This window comes from Nanorana parkeri, unplaced genomic scaffold, assembly GCF_000935625.1.
Source record: "Nanorana parkeri isolate BGI_ZX_2015 unplaced genomic scaffold, ASM93562v1 scaffold130, whole genome shotgun sequence".
Classification (NCBI taxonomy): Eukaryota; Metazoa; Chordata; class Amphibia; order Anura; family Dicroglossidae; genus Nanorana; species Nanorana parkeri.
In genome coordinates, this window is record NW_017306398.1 from 980311 (window position 1) to 1006001 (window position 25691).

At 43.1% G+C, this 25691-nt stretch overlaps 1 pseudogene; it reads right to left on the reverse strand.

The window, feature by feature from the left end:
• Window positions 1–687: 687 nt before the first annotated feature.
• On the reverse strand, window positions 688–3278 carry LOC108784869 (annotated as a pseudogene).
• Between the last annotated feature and the right edge of the window lie 22413 nt (window positions 3279–25691).

A 25691-nucleotide genomic window follows, 5' to 3' on the forward strand; every position in this document is an offset into this window, starting at 1 on the left:
ACGTCTTCGTTCACACTGCTCGATTCTCGTACGATCGCGGGATTTCGTCCAATTCTCGTACGAGAATCGAGCAGTGTATGGGCACCTTTAATGCTCCTTGTAGTCCCTATGTGATAAAAGCTGTCAGGAGTAAGCACATTTTTTTTTTTTAAAGTAAACACAATCCCTAAATCACCAAAATCTCAGACAAGCTTTAAAACATTTACGTAATTTATAGTATTTAGAAAAGTTGTTTTCTGTTTTAATATATTTATTAGTATCATAAGACAAATCAGTATACATCCGATATACATGAGGACCACGCTCTGTATACATTGTAACATTATACATTCTGTTACCAGTTCTGATTTATCAGCGAGAACATAAAGTAGTGATATGTAGGCTGAGCACAGAGGTGACGCTGACAAGTATAGGAAACTACTACACTCATCAGAGCCATCTGGGGGCGCTAGTGCCGTGCAAACTTTTATAGAGAAACCCCATAATAGTTTGGAATTGCCTATAGTAACATATTGCAGTTATTGGCGGCCATGTTTACCAATGAAAGTGAGAAACACAAAGTAGGAAATGGAAGATGTAGCTTTCAACAGTCCCTGATTTAGAGGAACCATTTCTATTTTAAAAAGCAAATCCCTCTGTCCCTCTTTCCAGCTCATTTGCCATTTTTTTTTGAGTTTGATGTATAGATCACAGATGCCCAACAGACCCATATTTGCCAGGACAGTCCCACATCTTGGACCTCAGACCTGATGATGTTGTGTTCTGGGCCGTGTCGTCATTTTTGGACTTGGAGTTACTGCTCATGCCCACTAAGACATTTAGTAAGGTGATTGTGGACTGCAAGTGGACAGTCCCCACATAATTAGAGGGGGGGGGGGGTGCTATAGTCCATTACTGGGGTGCACTGTGGGCAGGACGATGAATGAAAATTATGGTTATGTATGAAAGATATCTGAAAAAACTAACTATTTGACCACCAAAAGTGTTTATACTGCACAAAAGATTTTATATAACCTCCTAAATTACAACATTTCTTATTTTTAAAGAAGAATTCCGGGTATGTAAAAAGTTAAACCTTGCAGTGGGGATACCCCCTCACTGCAAGGGTTCACTGCTCGTTTTTCTCTGTGGGATGGAAGAAATACCTGAAGCTCAGTTCTGCAGTGGTGAGTGCTTGCCTCTTTTTCCCGTCCACTCCGGCTGTGGAATGTCCCTCGTCCTACTCGCATCTTATGCAGGTCAGTGGACTGCATTAGAAGTGATGATGTCAGCGGGGCTTAGACCACTTGAGCCCCGGGGGAGTAGAGCCTGCGGAGACAGGTCTAGCAGACGGAGGGGATCAAGGATGAGGTATTTCAGCCTCTAGAGAAAATCAAGCAGTTAACTCTTAGAATGCCGGGGTAGCCCCACTGCAAGGGTTCGCTTTTTACATTCCTGGAGTCCCTCTTTAAGGATTAATGAGAAATAATAAAAGTGGATGTGATCACTTGTCGGGAATGTTGTCAGGAAGATTATTCCATCGTCTTTATTTATTATTGATGACAAAATGCAGAAAAAAATTAAATAAATTGCCAATTACGGTTTTACAGAAAATACCGGAGATGCCAGCTTTACCCAGGATGCCTTTCCTAGATTGAAAGCAGCATGGAGGGGCTCAGTGAAGGTGGCGGTGAAGGTGTGGAGGAGTCTGATGGGGTCACATAGCTGGTAGTAGGACAGACAGCCGGCTTCATAATCCAGATATACTCCCAATCTCTGCACAGAAGACTCAACTTTTACCTCCTCTGATTTAGAGTCCTGTATAGCTTCACATTTGTTTTTATTTGTACGGACACTCCAGGACTTCTCATTACACCCAATACCAGACTCCTCTCCTCCTCTCTCTATACTGGGATAGCAAACACCTACATCCCATTCCCCACAGTCACCGACTTCTACTTCCCAGTAATGCCTCCCATGGGAAAAGCTCTCCATACTCATCACCTGAGAGTATTTTGTAAATCTCTCTGGTAATTCTGGTCTTTTCTTATATATTTCAGAGTGGGATGCTGTTCTCAGGTCATCGGATAAAGTCGCATATCCAAAGGCAGCCTTTTCGTCCAGTAGCAGATCCGGTGAATCCTGTACATAGAATTTGCTTTTTAATTGCAAATGATCAATAAGAGCCGTTATAGATCTGTGCAACACAAGTGAGATCATGAAATCATCCAGATCACGAACAGAAGTTTCCTCCACATTCCGGTCACCTGTGTCTGATCCTGGATCTTGTAGGACTTCATCAGTATCCGATTCCTGATCTTGCGTGACTTCATCAGTATCTGAGACCGGATCTTGTAGGACTTTGTCAATATCTGATTCCTGATCTTGTAGGACTTCATCAGTATTTGAGACCGGATCTTGTAGGGCAGTTATTGGGTCGGTCATGTTCCATATCTTCTCAATGTGACAAATTTTCCTGGACAGCTCATCCTTTTGTATCTCCAACTGTTTTTTAAGATCAATGACTGACAGTGAGACCTCCTCTACCTGCCTGGAGATCTCACTCAGGACTTTCTGCTCCTGGACTTCTAGCTGTCTCCTGAAGTCCTCAAACAGGGCGGTGACTCTCTTCTTCTCATCTTCTTTTGTTTGGACTTTCCTCTTGTGGTCCTGTAGAGTTTGAATTCTCTGCTCAGTTGCCTCTCTCTTCATAGTTAGTTTTTCTAGAACATCTCTCAGCGTCTCCTTCTTCCTCTCAAAAGCATCTTCCAGAAGTTCCACTTCATGCCCTTTATGTTTCCCCCCACCAGACAGCAGGACACACACAGGAAGGCGGCATCCTTGAAGCAGTAATACTCCAGAAGCTTCTTGTGGATGGAGCATTTTTTACTGCTGAAAGATAAGGTGGGTTCCATCAACACATGGTCCACTGTCTTGTTGTGGACTGTTAGGTGCCTATCACACATAGAGGTCTCACACTGCACACAAGTCTTAATGGCTGCTGCTGGAGAATCCACACAATACGTACAGAAGATCTCACTTTTCTCCTCTTTTGGTTGTGTAGATCTGAAGTTTTCCACAATGTTACACAACTTCCTGTTCTTCTCCATTGTAGGAAGTTCCACATACTCCTCTCTGCACTCCGGCCAGGTATAAACTCCAGACCTCTCCTGTATATCCAGAGCAGTCACAATGCAGCCATGGCAGAAGATGTGTCCACACCTCAGGGACACCGGCTCCATATAAAGGTTCAGGCAGATGGAGCAGCTCGGCTCATCTCCTAAAGCAGCAGACGCCATTGTGGGAACAATGAAGAAGAAACAAAACTGAAAATCAGTTTGCATAAAGAGGGTGGAGGCTGTACAAGTTAACCGTTACAGAGGCAGGAAAGACCCATAGCAAGCTATTTGACTTTTTGTCCCTTTTATAGAAGAACTGGAAAATCAAAACCTTACTTTTGCAGTGGAGCTACCCCCACACTGAAAGGGTTAAGTGCTCATTTTGTCTAGGGACATTATAAAAGCTGTTTTACTCATCTGATCCTCCTTCTCCCCCTGGCTGCTAGATCGGTCTCTGCAGCCTCTTCTCCCCTGGGCTCTAGTGGTCTAATGATAGTTGATGTCATCACATCTAATATAGATCGATTGACCTGCGTTAGATGTAAGGACACCGAGGGACATTCCTTAGCCAGAGCGGAGCAGGAGAGAAGTGAGCACTGAGGATCTGTTGAGTAAAACAGATTTATCTGAGCCCTCCAGACAAGATGAGCACTTACCCTTATGGGGGTAGCCTCACTGCAAGGGTAAGTTTTTGAATATTCTAGAGTTTTTCTTTCAGCTTTGCATACACAGCTTCAATTTCATAAGAAGGTTCATGCGAAAAGTCTGTTCAGAACATTCGATAATTCCTTTAGAGACTTCTTGAATGGCATTCAAAATGTAATTTCGTTTTAACATTTGATTTCGGAATGAATGGAGTTTCCCGAATGAAAATCACATTCACTAGTTAGAATTTTGTTTATTGGAGAAAATGTTTCCATCCCGCTACCAGGATTTTTGTTCATTGCTGCAGTCAACTATACCTAACTTTACTGTGGCTCAATTCACAAAGCTTTGACACAAGGATAAGAATATTTGTTTTAAACAGTTGAGTTCCCAGCGGCGCTTTTTTCTAAAATGGCTATGCATCCCAGTGCTGTTTTAAAAAGTGCTGTTGGTGGGAGGGGGGGAGGAGGTTAAGGTTGGACCGCCGGCTGTCAGTGACAGCCCAGAAGCTGAAACGATGAGGTGTAGTACAATGCCGGCATTACAAGGGCGGGGGGTGGGGGGGAATTGACCTTGCAAAAGACCAGGAGAAAATGGTGCCAATGACAAAAGGGATCGTGGACGTCACATTGCTGGAGGAGGGCACTTTGGGAGGTGAGTGTGCAATAATGTGCAAATATGCTGCACTTACAGCATTGCGGTATGAGCTCCTGGGGATTCCAAATAGTAAAGTTTAGCCCAGATTCACACTCTTATGCTGCCACAACACTGAATGACCCCCACACACACCTTACAAACACACCAGCATTGTTACACACGGTCATGCACTATCATGCACTGTGGAGGGTTTGCATTGCTAAAAATGATACATGCTCTTTTTGTGCATTTGAATGCATTGTGCAGTCCGTTCCAATCAAATGAAGCAACAGGCACGGTTCCCTTATTGCTTCCAATCAGCGTCACAATGCTCCCACTGCTGGCCGCAACTGCACATAACATTCCCATAGACTTCTGTATGGCCGTCTCCAGTTTCAGAGCCGGCAAGAAGCTGATCAAGCGTGTTTGCCGAGTCAAACAGGGGGTTATTCACGAAAGAGCTGAAGGATCCATCCGTAGCCTCGGCTGATCCTTTTGGCTCTCTTCGGCCGCCTCTGCCCTTCGGTTCAGTCAAACCACAGGGGTGCTGTACAGGCTATTCACAACAGGAATACATGGGAATTCTTCTAAAGGTGACACTTGTTCCTGTGACATCTTTCTAAGAAGGGATGTCCCTCACACTGGAAAGACATCCTCTCACTTCCAGATGAGTCTACTGGGCAGGAAGTAAAGGAAATCTCCATAATAAGACACAGATGGAAAGCAAAACTGACGATGGTTGTAATCCTCTCCTTTATTGGCTTTAGATAAACTTAAATACAACACAGACACTGCACCTGCTTTAATAAATTCCCACTAAGGTTTCCTGTGTCACATTTATATGTAACGATTTATCAGGGAGGAGGTTCTGAACACCCTGTGGCTAATCTTCTCTCACTGTGGATACTGCTAGCACAGTAATAGACTGCGTTATCTTCTGTGGTGACTTTGCTGATGATCAGAAGACTTTTCTCAATCCTCTCGGGATGAATGATAAATCTTCCACCTTCAAAATCTTTCTCCATGATTGCTTTCTCCGTGTATGATGTGTACCCCATAAGCACAAGCTTTCCCCCCATCTTCTGTATGTACCAATACTTTCTGTCATTGTTGGAGTTCTCATCCACACATGTCATTGATATATTGTCCATAGACCGAGCCAGGTAAAACTTTGGTGTTTGGATAACATCGGCTGCCAGTGAGACTGCTGGGATAAGAAAGAACACGTTGTATGTCGTCAACGTACCTGAGTTTTTCTATGCACATCGTATATTGATATATCTTTTGTACTTTAATGTGAAACATTACAGATATACAGATATGACTATTACAATTTAAATTATATCAGTGAATGGGGGGTAATTTCCTTTGTAATCTTTAATATTGTGTGCAAATAGATCTGTATACCCCAGCTAGGAATTACTATTGATCTCTTAGTTTTGAAGCTTTACCCTGGAAGTTGTTTGTCCCTGTATTTGTGGTTCATGCCATTAATAGATCCAGTATGAAAATTAAAATCCACTTTTTGCATGCAGGTTTGATTCTGTTTTCATCTAATGGACCTTACCCAAAAGAAAGTTACAAAAAGCTTAGGAGTATTTCATCATACAAAAAGTACCTGGACTGCATCTTATGTAAATTATCACAATTGCTTATATAATACTGAGAGATCCTCTGCAGGAATATTGAAATACGTTTTTAACAGTTATTTATTTCATTATTAAATATTTTTATCTTTCATTAGCTCAGCGGACAAATGTCCCGGGGATTTTTTTTGACTGTCTGATATGCATGGCACACAAGCATAGAAGAATGTCATTTGGAAAGTAATTCAACAGAGAAGAGTATGGATGGCACTTTGGTATTCCAGTCCAACCAATAGAAGTCACAATGTTCAGAGCTTGTTTGCTGTAAGATTATTGCATCACTGTGCCCAAATGATTAATTTGCATATATGGTTTATACCAAATAGCCTTATTTTAGACTTGTAAAAAATAAATCAAGGCAACTGGACTTCCTGTATTTTCCTTGCAGAAATTTTGTTGGTCATGCGACTAGCTTTCTCATTTCAGAATAAAAAGGGAGCCTTCACAGACTTATTTTAGACATTCTCTAAAAAATGAGCTACTTACTACAATACTTTGATATTAGTCACATTAGAGTAAAATTGCAACTGTACATCACCCAATGAACTAAATACAACAGCACACAAAATTGCACATTAGGAATTAAGAAATAATTATTAATAATACAATTATTATAATATTTTTATTATATCATATGATATTTAATATATACTGTATATTATAATTATCAATAAAAATAAATAAATTGTCACTTACAAGGTAAATAGCAGAAGAGGAGGAGGAAATGCAGAATCTTTATCATATTCAAGCTCAAAGTTGTTTGTATGAGGGCAAATTTGGGCCGATAGCTGATCAGGAAGTGACACTGAATGCTGCTGTATTTGGGAGACATATAATAACACACCACATATAGCTCCACCTACACATTGTAATAAAGCAAGTCGGATGACCAGTGAAATTTGACAAAGTTTCGCTGGTCATCCGACTTGCTTTCTCAGTTCAGAATCAATTGAAAAAAAGATAGTCGGATGACCAGCGAAATGTCTTCAAGAAAAATAGAGAAAGTCCAGTTGCCTTGATTTATTTTTTTTACAAGTATACCATGACCCGGATGAATGAGAACCTTCACAGACATATTTTAGATAGTCCCTAAAAAATATGAGCTACTTACTCATACTTTAAAATTAGTTGCTTTAGAGTAAAATTACAACCCTACATCAAACCATGAACTAAATACAACAGCACACAATGATGCACATTACAAATTATGCATTCTCTTATCCCATTAATAAACAGTTATAGATGAATGTGGTCACTTACAGAAGAGGAGGAGGAAATGCAGAATCTTTATTATTCAAGCTCAAAGTTGTTTGTATGAGGACAAATTTGGGCTGATAGCTGAACAGGAAGTGACACTGAATGCTGCTGTAATTGGGAGACCCAAATAACACCCCACACATATATTGTTCCACCTACAATTTATGAAAAATTATTTCTGAAAATGCCCACACACAGACTTTGACAGTAATAGTGTCATATATGTGGTATTCAAGGCTGGCAGATATTTACTATAAAGCAGAGAATGCAATTTGGGTTGGGAGAACATTGGCATGGTTATGCAGTTTCAAAACCTGTTGCGGATTGGGTAGACTGGTGGTGGTCAGGGATTGTGGGGGGGGTTTATGTTAGGTGGCATAATATGTGGAAGGCTATTTAAAAAAAAAAAAAGGTAAAGATGGATAAATGATTCATAATATAAAAGTGCCGTATTTGACTGCCTTAAGTTAGCCAAAGCGTTTTGGATAGGGATGCACCGATACGACACAAGACCAAGTACAAGTACTTTCCCTCAGGAACTTGCTGATACTAATTACCGATATTTTTTCCTAAAGGTACATGCATTTTTTTTTTTAAACGATCCAGCCTAATGATTTTAGGGCAGTTTCTTTATAATTATGAAGAACTGTAACTCAATCCATGATTATACAGCAATGGAGAATGGCAATCGGCTATAGAGCGCTACAAATCTCAGCAATCTATGATTATACAGCAATGGAGAATGGCAACCAGCGATAGAAGACTACAGAACCCATCAATCCATGAATATATAGCAATGGAGAATGGCAACCGGCTCACCTGGGCTCCATTTGGGTCTCACCAGGGCTCCATTTGGGTCTCACCAGGGCTGCCTTTGGGTCTCACCAGGGCCGCCTTTGGGTCTCACCAGGGCCGCCTTTGGGTCTCACAAGGGCCGCCTTTGGGTCTCACCAGGGCCTCCTTTGGGTCTCACCAGGGCCTCCTTTGGGTCTCACCGGGGCCTCCTTTGGGTCTCACCGGGGCCTCCTTTGGGTCTCACCGGGGCCTCCTTTGGGTCTCACCGGGGCCTCCTTTTGGGTCTCACCGGGGCCTCCTTTTGGGTCTCACCGGGGCCGCCTTTGGGTCTCACCGGGGCCCCCTTTGGGTCTCACCGGGGCCGCCTTTGGGTCTCACCGGGGCCGCCTTTGGGTCTCACCAGGGCTGTGTTCGGGTCTCACCAGGGCATGCCTGCAGGTCACACCAGGGATGAATGCATTAGCTGGCAGGAGAGGTTCCTCCAACCAGAGTTCAGAGTAATAGGAAGAATCAACTGATTTTTCTCATTTATGCCATGGGGCTGAATGAGAAAAATCTTAGTGTACATGACTAACATACATATACTATCTAGTGCTTAGAAATATCTTGTGTGCAGTCAGGAGCCCAACCTGCCCCTCAATCCCATAGACAATGGTTGGGCATTACTGGGGGCTAGTAACAATCTTGGAGTTCCTGTAGTTCTGTCTGAGGGAATGAGTAAGCACCGCATCCACCATGATGCTGCCACAATGCATAAGCTTGCGCAAATGTGAAAGTCATTTCAAAAAGTTTAAATTTAAAAAAGAACTGAACTCTGGAAGGTGTGCCCACAAAAGAGGGCAAAGGACTTGTCACCAGCATTGCCTGTGGTCTCCCTGACTTACCATGTCTTATTCTGCACTGTGTCCCTGTGTTGTGGCGGCCATCTTGGTAGAGGCAGAGCCTTCCTTCCTCTTGTTAGTGCCTCCATCAAGGAGAACAGTGAGCAGTACAGCACTAAATCTGTCTACAAATCTCCTGACACCGGCAGTCAGAGGTTACAGTGCCTTAGATCTCACTGCTTAGGCAAAATTAACATTTTTAAATGTGGCCTATAATATAGGAGATTTTCATTATATGAGTCCAATTTAAGGTCTCCCTTAAAAGCCCAAGTCCAGCAATAACTTATAATTTAGTTTTGGACAGAATAGTGATGGGTTAAAGTCTCTGATAGGTTACTTAATATACTGTGATCTGTGTCCCTATGGGAAAGATTTTTCCGTACTTCCTGTCAGCACAGAAAAGTGATGGTAATTTTCTCCAACGGAGAGACAGACAGAAACATTTTTTCAAAGTACTGAAGGGTTAGCTATTCTGATGATGGGTTGTCATTGCCTATGTCCTCCTGTCCTGGTGACAGCCAACCTCCAGCTCCCTTACTTCTTGTTCAGGTGTCAAAGGTACAGGAAGTGAAGAAAAATCTCTCCATGGGTTGAAGGAGAGAGATTTCCCACAAAACAGGAAGTGAGAGGAAATCTTTCCAAAACAGGCGCCCCCGCTGGAACATTTCCCCTCTATTCCTTTTATGGTGACAACTCAAAATGTCCGATTTTGCTCACTTTCAGTCCCCATGATGGTCAGCAAGACAAATATCGGGGTGATTTTTACCCCATTGAGTAATGTTAAACTCTCAAGCTTTTTCAGATCAAACACATATTCATTGTCCAAACAAGTTTTCTTTAAATCATTGCCCAAACATTTACATCGTCATGTTCCAAACAGCTCCAACTCCAACTCTCTCAGCTTGGCTTCCCTGAACTTCCTTTCAGTACAAGATCACAAGGGACAGGCTGAAGAAGAGCAGAAGGAGGAGTGGGAGCAGGGTGCATGGAACAGAGGGCAGGGAGAAGGGGAGTGGATTGTCTTGCTGTGCCTGTGTGTTTGTAGCACTGCAGGGCAATACAAGCACACACAAGGGTGGCTCAATAGAACCCTGCAAGCTTAAGGAGCCACCCCAAAACAGGATATCAGGGCCAGTGCTCAGCTGATTCTGCAGGAACCTAAAACGTTTAAACATCAATGAGCAGCTTCCATTGTCAGTGATTTCATCAGCATTTGAAATGGCTTAAAAGCCTTTTGACTTTAATATAATTTTCATGTTTTCCCCCTAACCATTTTATTAATCTTATACTAGTTTGTATTGCTACTCTGTATTGTTGCAACATTGTAGCATTGGCAAAGTAACCCTGTATCATTTTTTATATTTTAAAATCTCAATACATTTTGGAAGATTGAAGGTGGACTTTTCCAGTGGAGACTCAAAAGTCAATAGAAGCACTGACAGGAGTTCTAATCCCTCAGCACTGCAAGAACAAGAAACAAAAAGTTCTGGCTTCAGATACACTTTACTTATCAGGAAGTGGTGAGGTGTTGTGAGCAGGTTGCATGTCTTCTATCAGGAAACAGTCCTTGTGGTTTAGTATATAACCGGCACGTCTCTGTACAGATGGGAGAGGAGAGGAGGGGGGTCTTGGTGGTCCCAGTTCTGTACAGTGTTGCCCCCTCGATGTCTCGCTGTGTATGCTGATGGCACAGTAGTAGGCGCCGTTATCTTGGACGGACACATTGTACACCGTCAGAACGCTCTCAAACTCCGTCTTACGGTTGATCTTGAACTTTTCCCCCTGAAAGTCTTTTTCCATAGTAATATCTTCCCTGTAGTTGTATCCGATCAGGACGAGCGGCTCTCCGGGTCTCCTCTGACGGTACCAGAATTTCATTGGAAAGTTGCTGTCTTTATGGACGCATTTCAGAGGGGTGTCTTTCCCCGGGGCCGGCAAGGTGAGACCGGGAGTCTGAATGACGTCTACTGCCAGGCTTACACCTGATGGAACAGCAACAACAACAGATACAAGTCTTCAATATATGTTATCATGTTTTTGTCTAACACACAATGTTGCAATCTGATAATAAGATTTCATTGTCCCGTCATGGGCAGCAAAATTTGGCAGACTTTGGAGAAATTCACCATTTTGGGGCAATGCATTGGACGCAATGGAGAGTATACTAATTCATATTTATTTGATTGGGGTAATTTGTAATTAGAATTTTAAAAATAGGTTACAATAATGCAAGAAAAGGACAAACAGTTCTATAATAATTGCTTTTAATAACTTTTAGTGATGTGAATAGCCGGCATATCAGTCGATATAAATTGCTGGCCGCTGAGCATGAACCAAATTAAGAACATCTCCAAAAATTTATAGACTTTGGTGAAGTGTCATCATTTTGGGGGAAATGCATTGGAGCCAATGGATAATAAGGATGTTCTTGGTGGTTTGTAAGCATTCAACAAGGTTTAAATGGCACATGAGGCTGATGTAAACTCCCTTTAGCAACACTGGACCGTTTTTTGTGCCAAAAAATGGCCCCTCGTTATATATATTTTTTTCTTTTCACAGGAAAAAAAAAAAGAAAAAAAAATATTTAAATGGAGACATACACAGATCAAATAATCAAAAACAGGCAAAAGACACAAATATTAAGAATATTACATGAAATGAACCGTTTTAGCGTAAATACAACCCTTCCTCAAAAAAAAAAAAGACCCTCAAAAAATAATACAATAAATAAAAATAATAATAAAATAAATAAACAAATATAATAAATAAAATATATTTTTTTCAAGCAGATTTTACCCTGCAGATCAATCAGAGTTTCTGCTTCGGTGAAATCACTCTGCTGATCCCTAATGACCAGCCTGGGGTCCCTGAGGTGCAGATCATTAAACCAGGCTAACCGAATGAGTAAAGGTTTCATAAATGTACGTGCAATGGACGTCTACAGCGACTATAGAAAAATTTGAGATTCTGCCCTTAAAAAAAATGCACGGTCTGTTAAAGCAGAAATTGCATTGGTGAAAATGCCAGTTGCCTGGCTGAGTGAGACCCTTTGGCTTCAATAGTAAGTCACTGACCAGCATGCAGTCAAAGCAAAGGCAATGCAAACAAAAGCCGGAGTTGGGGTTTGTAACACAAAGCCCTGAAACATGAGGATCAATATGACAGCCGGGCAGCTGGTGATTTCAGAACAAGGTAGTAATTGCAGCCTTTGGTTCTCTCAGTAAAGGATTCTTTTGGCTCACATAGAAATGCAAACTAAAGGCTTCATTGAGGGATAATTTGGCAGCACAAGTTTAGAATTTACAAAGTGTCCTTGTAAATGGTCTTTAAATCTTCAGAATCTTACAGCAGAGGCAGCCCAGGGTGACGAGTTGAAGCCAGATCTGCGCCATCTGTCATTGGAATGAGTTCTGTCTACATCCAAGCCATTACAGCCTCGAGAGAAATGTACAGCCAGCCAACCTGGAGAGAAGGTGTTGTTGGGGGTTGGGCTACACTGCAAACCAAAAGGGTTTCATTTCACATCCACATTCACTTAGTGGTTAACAGCACAAGCCTCACATTTTTAATATTATTGTTACTATTATTATTATTCAGGATTTATAGAGCGCCAAAAGTTTGCGCAGCGCTTTACAATATTAAAAAAGTACTTACAGTTATACAATACAAATGAAGACAAGATGGTAAGGAGGGCCCTGCCCCCGAGAGCTTATAAATCTAAAAATTAGATTACAATTTAATAAGAATTTCTAGTTTCGCACGTTTGACAGAAGCAATGGTCATTTTGTAAGTCATCATGGGGGGGGGGGATGGGCCGGGGGGGGGGCTGCAGGCAAATTGCAAGTGATCTCGGTGGCATCGCCGGGATCGCTTGTACTAAAACACTGGCTTCCCCGCAGTACATTTAGTCCTACTTGCCCGAAGCAGGACCAAATGTAGAATAGAAACTACCTGCCCAGCGGCTGTGCTGCCCCTCTACTCCCTGCTGCCCCGAGGCCTGGAGCCAGCTGTCTGCATATATGTGGCCCACCACCAGGTATGCATGTCACCAGAATTAAAGGGATAAAAAAAATCACAAAAACAAATACGAAGATATTTAAATGCAGTAGGTAAAAATTCAGTAAAAAGTTATCTTTTTGAGTTGCTGGACCTCCTTTAAAGTGTATTTGGTGCCTTTGCATTTATTGTTTCACAAAGCTTTATTGAAGTGAAAATCATGTGACGCTAAATTGTCTGATGTCACTAATTCCTTTTTATAGAAGTTTCTGTGTCTCCCTTGTTCATTTGGTAAAGGGAATTGCCGAGTCAAACATCATTTTAGTTTTTCCGGCTGCAGTAATCAATAATGGCCACAAGATGTCGCTGTTTCATTATGCATTTCATGTCATATCAGCTGATGACTACACAGGTTTAATATGTTGGATGGGGAAACATTGAAAAAAGGTTCTTGGGGTTTTTGAGGTGTTCAGACAGAGGTTCTAACCCTTCCCGCCTCTTAAACAATAAAATATTTTGCATAGCGTTCCCAAAACTGTAAAATTAAGAGCATTCAAAGCTAAACTCCAGACACAGTGACGGCACCAGGGTGGTTGTCACCCCGTGCGGCCGTCGTGCATGCGTTATGACGTCCGTGGTGTGACATCATCAGGCTTTAATGGTGATGTACTTCACTGGTGATGGATGGCGGCAAAAAGAGAAGGGGATGTTGGATAGGGATATTGATCCTCCCCCTCTCTCTCTCCCCCCTCTGTCATGCTCTCGGACTGTCAAGAGGGGATGACACCAAAATGACTGTCAATCATTTTGGTGTCACCTTCTCTGCTGTTGCCACACCCCCCGCACTCCCATTGTGAATTCTCCTGTGCAGGCAGATATAAAAGACACACATGAATGCAGCTCTGTATTCAGTACTCCATCTTTTAATGTATTTTGTAAATATGGGCAGTGTAAGTTCCTGGATTTGACTTGGTATCCGCCTCTAGCAGTTGCTGTGTAGCCGGGTATAGAAAGCATAAGGATAAAGAATTTGCTAGGTCTGGTAGGGGGAGAGAGCAGAGTAAAAGAGAAATTAGCTCATCGGTGTGCTGCTTCTGCTTTCAATGTCCAGTCGCGGGCGGGAAAGGGAACCTGTAAGTGATATTGAGACTGCAGCAGAGAAGGATCAGGCTGCCTACCCTGCAAAGCTGTGTGGTAGAGCTGTGTAAATCTCAGTACTGCATGGACAGAAATATAAATCCTTGGGTTTGTAAAACGGCTCCCATATATGTATTATGTCTGTGAATTTAACTGTTTGCTTAGAGTTCAGTAGACATGTCTAGAGTTCAGCTTTAAGGGGGAAAAAAGGGACAGGCCGGGTCAGTCTCTACATTTCAGCTCGGCTCCATACAAATTTATAAGCAGTTAAGCTAAGATACATGTGAGCTGTGTCACTTATCAAAAGATTTTTAATTCTGTTCAGGCAGTATGGTGATCTGGACATTCCTGCCAGACAGAACAGCCAGGTCCGGGGTCTCCCTGAAGATTACACTGTAGTTAAAGTGAACCTGTGCTAGACCCATATCAGGCAAAGTAACCGGCTCACTGACAACACATTGTACTTTTCCTTCTTGGCAGGATAATTGTACAAACCTTGTGACCGATGTCATCATTCTCCCAATTCCCATGCCTGTCATGTCCTCATTACTCGCCTGCAATTACACATTAACGAGTGTGAGCCTCCCAATTATGGAATCTTTAAATTGCAAAGTGGAAAAATCAAATGTGGTATTGGGGAGAAGAGGAGGAGAGTCCTACTTTGTATTCTCAAAGTTGATATTGGGGTCGGGGGTTCAATATGCAGCAACTACAAGAGGAGCCAACCAGTGTGTTTCTATCACCAGTTCAGCTCTCACCCCAGTACACCCCCTATGGGCCAACACCTGTACACCAACACCTGTACACCCCCTATGGACCAACACCAGTACAACCCCTATGGACCAACACCAGTACAACCCCTATGGACCAACACCAGTATATCCTCTATGGACCAACACCAGTATATCCTCTATGGACCAATGCCAGTACACCGCCTATGGACCAACACCAGTACAACCCCTATGGACCAACACCAGTATATCCTCTACGGAAAACTCCCACCATCCCTGTCCTGAATTTCCAGCTCTGCATACCTGCTGTTCCCATTGTGACAGGTTCCGACTATCCCTGCCATCATTTTCATTTCATTTCTATTATGGAAAGGATCAAACGCACAAAGGTGGATGGGAACACCCAAAACTTCCAGGTGGACAGAAGAGTCAGGACAGAGTCAGGAATTAAGGCAGGAAGATCTCACTGCTGGACTGTCCCAGAGGCCAAGAGACCAACTCTGCCCGCCAGGCTCCATCTCTGACAAAACCATAACCTTTGGGTAGACTGACCTCTTATAAGAAAGGACCAAGTAGTACTTACAAGGTGCAGACAGCAGACGTGTTAGGTTGGGCAGGAACACCACAGTGTGAGTATGGAAGACAAAGAGGGTTATCAGGGGACGTTCAGGAGCCTTTGAATGCAGAGGAGTTGGGAACAATTTGTTAAAGTGAACCTGTACTCACACAACAAACCCATTCACTGCCGGCATGGTACGGCGCCCGTATTCACCTTCCATGGCTCCCCTGCCACTCTGCCCACTGGAGCTCCACAGGTTAATCCCACTACAGAATTCAGTGGTAGTTTATCTTATTAATATTGATATAATGGTAATTTAAACCACATGACGGTGTAATCACAACCTTGATCCACGTCATTTCCACAAATAACAACCTTCTGATCTCATCCCGTATGAGAGGTTAGGGATAGGAGCCGCATGCAGTAATTGCCGCTCTGTGTCAATGAAGCTCTTTGTCTATTGTGCCAGAATAATTCACATGGGTTGGGATATCAGAAAGTTCTTTTACAGTCTTTATAGAAGCCAGTGCTGTTATCAGTCAAATATTTGGATCTGTAACTTATTATAGGAAAGATGATGTTTTGTTAAAGTGTAACTAAACCCAATAATAAAATGTACTCATACAGTAGCTTAACCTCCCCTTGTGACAGCTCTGTCATTCCTTCCTCCTTCTGATGATGCCACATTCCAATGGCTGGTCAGAGGGTGATGACGCTCCGTGAGAATCACCCTAACCGGGGGCAGCGTTGTCACTCTATGACGTGCTCTCCTTGTGGACTCCAATCCAAACTTCCATGTATTAAGAAATCCCTTGACATGTCACTTACCACCCCACAATGCAGCTGTGAAGAAGCCTATTCCAGTAGAGCTGCATGAGCCTCTGCGCATGTGCATGCGCCCAGTTCGTGCCATAGAGCCAGGCTTGGCCGTGCTCCACTGAGTTGATGCGTTGATGCACGGGGGCTCTGAGCCCAGACTCACCTGTTCCACTATTCAGGGGTTTCAGGACCAGAGCTGCAGGAGAGACCTCCCTTGTCACTTCAAGCTCCTTAAAGGAGAACTATGAGGTGAGTGATTTTCACCCTTCCTCATAGTTCTAGCCGACCTGTGACAATGAGACTGTCACAGGTCGGCTCAGTAGATCGGGAGGTGAGCGAACACATACCGGCGCTCGCTCACCTCTCGATCCTGTCACTGCAGAGAGCCATGACAGGGGAGGGACTGGATTCCCCCCTCCCTGATCCGATCCTCCAGCGCTGACTGGCGGAACGGACGGGGAGGGGGCAGGTACAGCTGGCTCTGCCTCTGTATAGGCAGAGCGAACTGTCACTCACACAGCCGGGTGGATCCAGAGATAATTGTCGGGATCCGTTCCAGCTGCGGCGTCTCAGTATAGCGCGAGTTGTAGCTCGTAGTATACTGAGCCTAGGGTGACAGGAGGACTCTAGTTTGTGTTTTCCCGTTACCCTGAGGAGAACTATGGGGAAAATCCCTAACCCCAATTATTGGGGTGTGATACATCACTCTTCTCCATTGTTTTGCAGCATACGCCCACTAATGTTACAAACAAAATAAAGGTAAGTATAGGTACGGAGAGGTGCCTTGGGCAGGGTAGATGTAGGCTGGTGCAGTGATTTACATAGAACTAAGAGTAAAGCTAATTTCCAGCATTGACAATATGGTCGTATTTCCTAATAATATGTTAATGAATAGATTAACTACCATAAGACATTAATTGGGATTCAAATGAGTGACAGTTGGGGGGGTGTTACGGGTTCACATACTATATATCCCGATTCATTCCCTGCAATAACCCAATGCAGCCAGTAGGTGGCAGAGGAGTACACTGACAGCCAGCCTGCTTGTCGAAGGAAGGACTTTAGTTTTAGAGGCACGTCTGCACAATGTTTGCATTTTTCTTATTTTTTTTCATAATTAAAACATTTTATTCTTGGTATTTTGGGATTTCCCGTATATAAACTCAGAAGTAATTCGCCCTATAGCCAGATTACTGTATGATTGACTGATAGTACAAACAGTACATAGTACATTCCTAGAATTCTCATCATACCTCCGGCCTATACATCCATATCACTGACTCTTACTATCTGGGTAAATCTTCTACCTATGCCTGGTGCATCATTGCAGATCAGTGTTAATGTTATACTGCCCTTGTATCTACTTCACCTCATGTATCAAAGTGTTTAAAGTGTATCTAAACCCAGAAGCTAGAATGTATCACATTGCAGCTCACCTGTCCTTAGTGTTCCTTTACTTTGTTTCAGTCATTTTTTCCTTTGTTTTGTTCATTTTGCAAATAACACACTTACTTTCCTAGAGTGACAACGCCCACACCCTCATCTATAGTGGAAGTCATGGTTGTCACTCAATCTGGAGTTCATACAGGTCTTCCTTTCCTGGGATCCATGACATGGGGGGTTACTGGAGATTATTAGGCTATAGGAGAAAGATAACATTATGTCCGTTCAACTCACCGGAAGTGACAAGGACTCTGCATTTCTGGTATTTTCTGTATTTTTGATATATAAACGGGAAGGCAGGTTAACAAAGTAAATAGTTCGTAACAATACTAAGTATATAAATTTATGGTAGGTCCCCTGTTTTAGTTATAACAGAAACAACGTTTTACCCCCTTTGAGGGGATCCCAACATGACTCAAAAAGTCTTCAAATATTTTTTGAAGACTTTTTGAGTCATGGTGGGATCCCCTCAAAGAGGGTAAAACTTTGTTTCGGTATTTTCTGTATTTGCTGAAAATATTCTTAACCTGAAAAAGAAAAAGAAATGCAGCCGCCAAATATTTTTCAGTTTTTGTTCTTGGGTTTAGCTATGCCTTAATACTTTCCTACAGACATATCCACAGGGCCGGATTGCCCACAAGGCTAACCAAGGTCCGGCATCGGGGCAGCAGGGAGTAGAGGGTCAGCAGGGGTGTGGAATTCCTATCTCCAACATATCCAATCACTTTTGAACCCACTGATTTCTAAAGGGCAACTCGATTCCAAATTTAGAGAGATAGGAAGAGTTTTGATTGCTTTATGTGTCTCCGCTGGGAAGCATTCCCCTCACTTCTTGTTGAGGTGACTACACCCAGGGGACGGAACATCTACCCAATGGTGGAGACATAGAAGACGGTAGCTGAAAAAAGAGAGAGTGGTGATTTTAAAAAAAAAGTGTTTTGATGTTTTTTGTGTCCCAGATGGATCGATGCTCCTTATTTCTGTCCCAGTGACCACAAAGGAAGTTGTATATATAGTATATAGGAAGCCACGATCTATGATGATACTTCCCCAGTGGTGACTAGATATGTACATTTTGTTTAATTCCAAATGGATGTTTGTACAAATTTCATTAAATGTGGACATTCGGACGCTTCCGAATTCGAACGTGTCCAAATGCGAATGAATCCGAATGTTCCTTTACCGAGAATTCGGATGTGTCTAAATTTTGTTCAAAACAAAACTATATCAGACTACGGTATATGTGACATTTTCTGGCCAATCAGATTTTTTGGGGGGCTGTTGTGGGTTGCTTTAAAGGCACAGTCATGTGACTTCATGCTGTGGAGCCTTCTAAAACGAAAAATTCGGACAGATACGAAATTCAAATAACAAACCAAGTCTAATTTGGGATCCAAAATCCGAAAAACAAAAAATAAAAAATAAAATCCAAATTGATCATTGAAACAATGAAACAATTGAAATTGAAAAAATGAAAACATGTTTGGGGTGAGGTTACAAGTCTAGTGGTGACATTTTGTTTCAACAATCCCCAATGCAATAATGAGGTGGCAATACAAAGGATTATAGACACCCCTGTAGATGTTGTGCATCACCCCACAAGATTAGAAGCTGCCTATCAATCAGATGTGATATTCCAAATTAAGAATATTGGTTATATTTATCGGGCTTTTTTGTGGTCGCTCTTATCCAATCCAAAGGGATCAAAAATGCAAATCTTTATCAATTACAATGTATCTCTAGGCAAAACCTAGTTTAATGTCTTGGATTGTGTGGGTTATGGTTAGACCCTCTGCCAAGTTTTTTTTTCTTTAATTGCTGTGTTCTCATAGGGGAAGATTCACCCCTCTATTTGTACCTGTGTGACCATTGTCATCTAAAAAGAAATTGAGGGGAAATGCAAAAAAAATCTCCCCTGACAAAAGGGGAGGAAAAATCTTTCAATATACACTATATTGCCAAAAGCATTGGGATGCCCCTCCAAATCATTGGATTCAGGTGTTCCAATCACCTCCATGGCCACAGGTGTATAAAATCACGCACCTCGGCATGCAGACGCTTCTACAGACATTATCTTCCTGTTCCAACAATTCCAACAAGTCCATAAAGACATGGATGGGGGAGTTTAGAGTGGAGGAACTTGACTGGCCGCACAGAGTCCTGACCTCAACCCGATAGAACACCTTTAGGATGAATTAGAGCGGAGACTGCGAGCCCGGCCTTCTCCTCCAACATCAGTACCTGACCTCACAAATGGTCCAACATTCCCATAGACACACTCCTAAACCTTGTCGGCGCCTTCCCAGAAGAGTTGAAGCTGTTATGGCGGCAAATGGCGGAGCCAACCCAATACTGAACCCTACGGACTAAGACTGGGATGTCATTAAAGTTCACGTGCGTGTAAAGGCCGGCGTCCCAATACTTTTGGCAATGCAGTGTATATGTATATGTTCTGCCTTTCGTGAAATGATATGTGATGTGACATCCTCTTCTCTATCCTCCCGTCTCTCCCATCTCATATTGTATTTGTAAATTGCTCCTTTCTTCTATCGGAGTCTCTCTCCGCCTCTCCATCTCTCCTGGGTCAGACCTTTAATTAGGTCTCACTAATTACATCTCTATGTTGTTCTGCGGGGAGTTTCCTGCTATGATGTTAACCCCTTACAGTTCCCAGTTCTCCGCTTGGTGTCTTTTAATCATGTGCAATTAGCGATCGTTGGGAGACCAGGGAGGAATTTATACTTTTCCTCCAGTAGGCCAAATCACTTGTGACCCCCCAACAGGCATGCAGCATACAGAACCAAATGTAATTTACTAAGACCAATTATATTATTATGTTATTACCATAGCAAAATCATGATCATGTCACCGCTCCAAGCTCGCTCCCCGTGATGGACTACAATCTAATGTTCAGTTTACTAATTTGTATTGAGATTGTAGTCTATCCCGGGAGCGAGCTTGGAGCGGTGACTACTCTACAACACACACAGGGACCATGGGGAACAAAAGTAGCCCCCCTCCAGAAGGAAGGACAGTGTCAGCACCAATTCAGAGATGATTGGAGGATCTACCGCCGAGTGTTATACAAATAAGATACATTGTTGTTACTAGTTAAGGTACCTGAATGCATTTGTAAGGTTTAACTCCTTTAGTGTCTCTTTAACCACTTTAATTACAATGGCTGGCCGGGAGCTTCTTGAATGTGAGCGGGTTTTTAGCTCCACCCACTCGTGTGCGCAGAGTTGGTGTGCACCAGTGGGAAACTGCCAAAACTGTAAACAGTCAGCAATGGCTGTTTACATACAAGCGCCCGATCGCTTGTATTTTGTGCCACCTTTGATCTCCTCTCTGGTCCCCGAATGCAGGCAGTGATATATATTATATCACTTCCGCATTCAGCTGTCATCCCCGGGCTACAGAAGCCCGCAAGAAGCTGGGGAAGCAGATATCTGCTCCATCAGCTTCTCTGGGGTCCCTAGGTGACATTAGGGATAGTCATATAGACATATAGTCCCCTGATGTCTCCATAAAGAGAACATCCTCTTTGCTATCACATAGGGGGATTCTTAGCACCCTAGAGCGGTGAAAGTTTTTAAAGTGTCGCTTATGGCCAATTTTGGGTATCGTAGTTTTTTGCAATTTTGCGGGAGCGTGCAATTTTAAGGTTTGACATGTTTGGTGTCATTTTAACCGACGTGACCCCGTCTTTTATATTTTACCAAACATTTGGGTAACAATAAATGTTGCATAACATAATGTAGGAAAAATAGGGGTTTTTTTCAACCTTTTCAACAAATTTTCCTTTAATAGATTAAAAAATACCCAAAAAATTGTATAAAATGTATTTCGGTACAGCGCTGCATGACGGAATAAATGTCAAAGTACCGCAGCGCTGAATACTAAAAAATGGCCGGGACAGGAAGGGGGTTTAACACCGCGGTCATCAAGTGGTTAAAGACACACATCAAAGCCCACAGATGCATTAAAATGTCAAGTTATGAATGCAGCCCGATGATTACAAAACAGACGCTGTACAGTCATTTTTTTGTTTGTTTCTTTACTGTAAATGTATTTATAGCAAACTGTTTTTTGTTTACAACTTTGTAACAGAAAATGCAAACCGAGTTCCTCGTGTTGCTCCATCATTGTGTTGTGCATATCCTGCATTCCAAGATGGTGGAACGTTGCGACACGCCAGAGGTATATTGCTAATTATTAGCCGTACAGACAGCTGGTCACAGACCGACCTCTGACACAAAGCAATTCATGTTATGCAAGTGCCAGACACACCTTCCTCGTGAGGACTAGTGCAAGGAAGCCTTGGCAGCCGGTGAAATGTCACTTTGAATAGGATCTTACACTACAAAGGTTCCAATAGACTTCATCACTCAAATTTCTATCTTATTTCATGTTTCTATGTTGTAGCCAGGGCAGTAGGAAGGGCCACATGCACAGCTGTGAGGGTGTCAGGAGCCGAATCTGAACCCCGGGGCCTCTGCTGTGTCTGGCTGTGGCTCTACCTGCTGAGCCACTCTGAAGCCTTGGATAACTCCTTGCCTGCTCTCATGTGTAATCCTCAGGTAAACTTAGTTTCTGCTGAACTCCTTGCTCCTCCCTTTTAGCCCCGCCTCTGCACTTCCTGTTAGCCAGATTATTGTGCTCCTGCCAATATATTGCTTCCTGCTCCCTCTGTGATACAATCTGCTCACACTGCTTCCCGTGTGCCAACATTAGGCAGCTTATTCACCTACTACTCTTATCGTCTTCTGCTTCATACCCGATACCTTTGGCTACTTACCTCGGCTTGTTCGCTGACTACGCTTCTGCCTACTCCTATACTACTACCGTCTGCTTGTGTACCGAACTCGGCCTGTTGTACCACGAATTTGTCTGCTGCTTCAGCTACTGGACTCTAAGCCTTATTCCAGATCGTGACAGAGGGCGGCACAGCCAGGGCTAGCAGTCCCCAGTTATGAATGAACAGGAAGTGCTTTACATCACTTCCTGTTCATTCATGAATTTCTGAATGGGTAGTAGCACTCAGTAAAGAGGCTTCTACCCATTTATAATGGGTTAATAGTAAATATTTTCTGAATGAGTGCTCCCCATTCATGCAGAACGGAGGCTGCAGAAAAAGAGATTAAGGACTCTGTGTCCTCAATTCTTTTTCTATTTCAAAAGGGAAATGGCAGGGGTCTTTTGAGACCCCTGATGTTTCCACGAAGTCCCCCCAACAAAAAATATTAAAACAATAATCAAAATGTAAAAAACATCCTGGTGGCGGGAGGCATGACGTCACATGAGAATGCACTGGAAAATCTTTTTTGTTTGTTTGCTATTTGTACAACAGTTACATCCCTAGCGGGGAGCCAATTACCAGTCCAGCCTGATCTTTTACCACTGTGATCCTTATGTGAAATATTCATGTTCAGGAATGAAAATTGAGACAAAATAAATGTGAGATATTAATTGCTGGTTTAAAAGTTTCAGGAAGAATACGAAGAATTACAGAGGAATTTCTTTGTTTCATTTTATTTTCCCCTCTGGATGACTCCGGTTCATTGCTGAGTCACACGTACGTGACTTTGTCTATCGTCAGTGGGTGTGTGTCTCTCCTCTGTCCTGGATTCCGTAAAGAAAAAATGACTGTCACCCTTCACCTGGCCCAGTCTGTTCCTGCGGCAGCTCATAAAACTGATTTTTACTGATTGGCTTACATAAGTGTACATAGAATCGGGTCAGGTGCACTCAGGATCGATACAACGTTACAAACTGGAATCAGAAAACCAGCATTTGTGAGAATTAAGATTCAGCAATCACTCTTATTCAAGGTTGGCCAACAGCAATTGAATGCTAAATTGAATGGTAAATGTTAGGGATGCACCTATAACGATACTAGTATCGGTATCTGTGCCGATGCCGAGTATTTGGGGGAGTACTCATACTCGCCCAAATGCTCCGATGCCTAGCCTGATACTTCATGTGCCAGGAAGCTGGGCAACGTGTCATTACACGCTGCCCGGCTTCCTTATTGGCTGGGAAGCCGGCTCCATGCTCCCTGGTCACTTGTCACCGGTCACCGGGCAGCGTGTCATTATTTTTTTGGTCGGGACTTTATTGGTTGGGATGTTTGCCAATCAGGAAGTCGGGCGCCGTGTAATGACGAGGGAGCATGGAGCCGGCTTCATGCTCACTTGTGACCAGGTTGCATGGAGCCGGCTTCCCGGCCAATCAGGAAGCCGGGCAGCGTCTAATGACTCGCTGCCCGGCTTCTTTATTGGTCGGGATGCTTGCCAATCAGGAAGCCGGGCGCCGTGTAATGACGAGGGAGCATGGAGCCGGCTTCATGCTCACTTGTGACCAGTGAGCATGGAGCCGGCTTCCCGGCCAATCTATGGGTTGGACTCGACTGACTAACTATGTAACAATCAGGAAGCCAGGCGCCGTGTCATTACACAGCATCCGGCTTCCTGATTGGCCAGAAAGCCGACTCCATGCTTACTCATCACATAGTGACGGGAAGCATGGGGACGGCTTCCCTGCTAATCTGGAAGCCGGGTGGCGAGTCTTTACACGCCGCCTGGCTTCCCAGCTAATCAGGAAGCTAAGTGGCGAGTCATTACAGGCCGCCTGGCTTCCTTAATGGGACTTCCAGTATCTTTCTGGAAATCGACGAAGGAAGCAGGTTGTCCCACCCTCCCTCCCTGAATTTGGTGGTTATGGGGGTTGGGGGGGTTTCTTTTGTCACGGCAGCTTGGCGGGTTAGGGGGTCTTTGGGGGGTCTACAAAATCTGAGTTCATTACAAAAATGGGGGGCCCTCAGCTGGTATGGGTGCTTCCCCCTGTGTCCGGATTTGTAAAGGGCGGGGCCTGGCCCCTAGGGAACCCAGAAGGATTAAGTGTCCTCGAGCTGGTTGTGGTGTGGCTGGGGACATGGGTGGAGTGTTATGAGAGGCCTTTTTGGGCACCCAAAGACCCCTTCTCAGGTCAACCCTTGTTTAAAGTATTATTTTTGTATATTTGTATACTTTGGTTATTGTTAAAGCTGTTGGTTTAATAAAAGGGCTGCTGTGGCCGTTAAAATCCATGTCGCGCAGTCCGTGTGTTTATTGGGGTTTTTAACGGAGGGACAGAAAATTGACGAATCCATCAGTCAAGGAATTTGCACGGTTTGTTTTTATTCATTTTGGGTTTATCTATTATGCATTAGTTTTGGAGTGTGTCTCAGATATATATTTCTATACTTATTAAAAAGGAGAGGCTTTATTGCTGCTTTGAACATTATTTAGAAATATTGTTTTAAAAAGAGAGTATTATATTGCAAAAATGTACTCCATGTTAATACATAACATCAACATTTGGCAAAAATTACAAAGTACAAAATAATAAAGTATAAATATAGAAAAAGTAAAAGATGATATGATAAATGAAAATTGAAAAAAGTAAAAAATAAATTAAAAAGTCGTAAAAAAAAAGTGAAAAAAAAGTAAAGAAAAATTAATTAATACTAACCCTGCTACCCCCGCCATCTGGTTTCCATTCTCCATGGAGGGGGAGGGGGGCACGCATAGGGGAACCTGGCCTTGGGGCAGTAGAGGGAGTAAATCCAGCCCTGCCTGTTTGTGTCTCTCGTGTCATTGTACTTTTGGGCAGACACCTCTAGTCACAGCTGTAATACATATCTGCAAACTTTCTTATCTGTCACAAGAATTGTAATTGTAACCCATTAGATGGTACACACAGGTCAGTGACCTTATGTTTCTCTACTGTTCTTAAAGCTATAGTTTATTCTGCATATATTTTGCCTTCCCCATTTCCTCCTCTCCCTCCTCATGAACGTTTTCATTAAAACTTTCCATTTTCATGACATATCTTAGTTAAACCCAGTGAAGTCATCATTAGGTCTCTGCGCCTCTCTATACAGGCAGATCATGGCAAGTCAAAGGGTGGTGTACATAGCTTCCCGAAAACATGATAGCACCTTGTCTCAGAACCTGGGGCGTCCCGAGGCTGGGTGACACCCGGAGCGGTAACCGAGTGTCACCCCG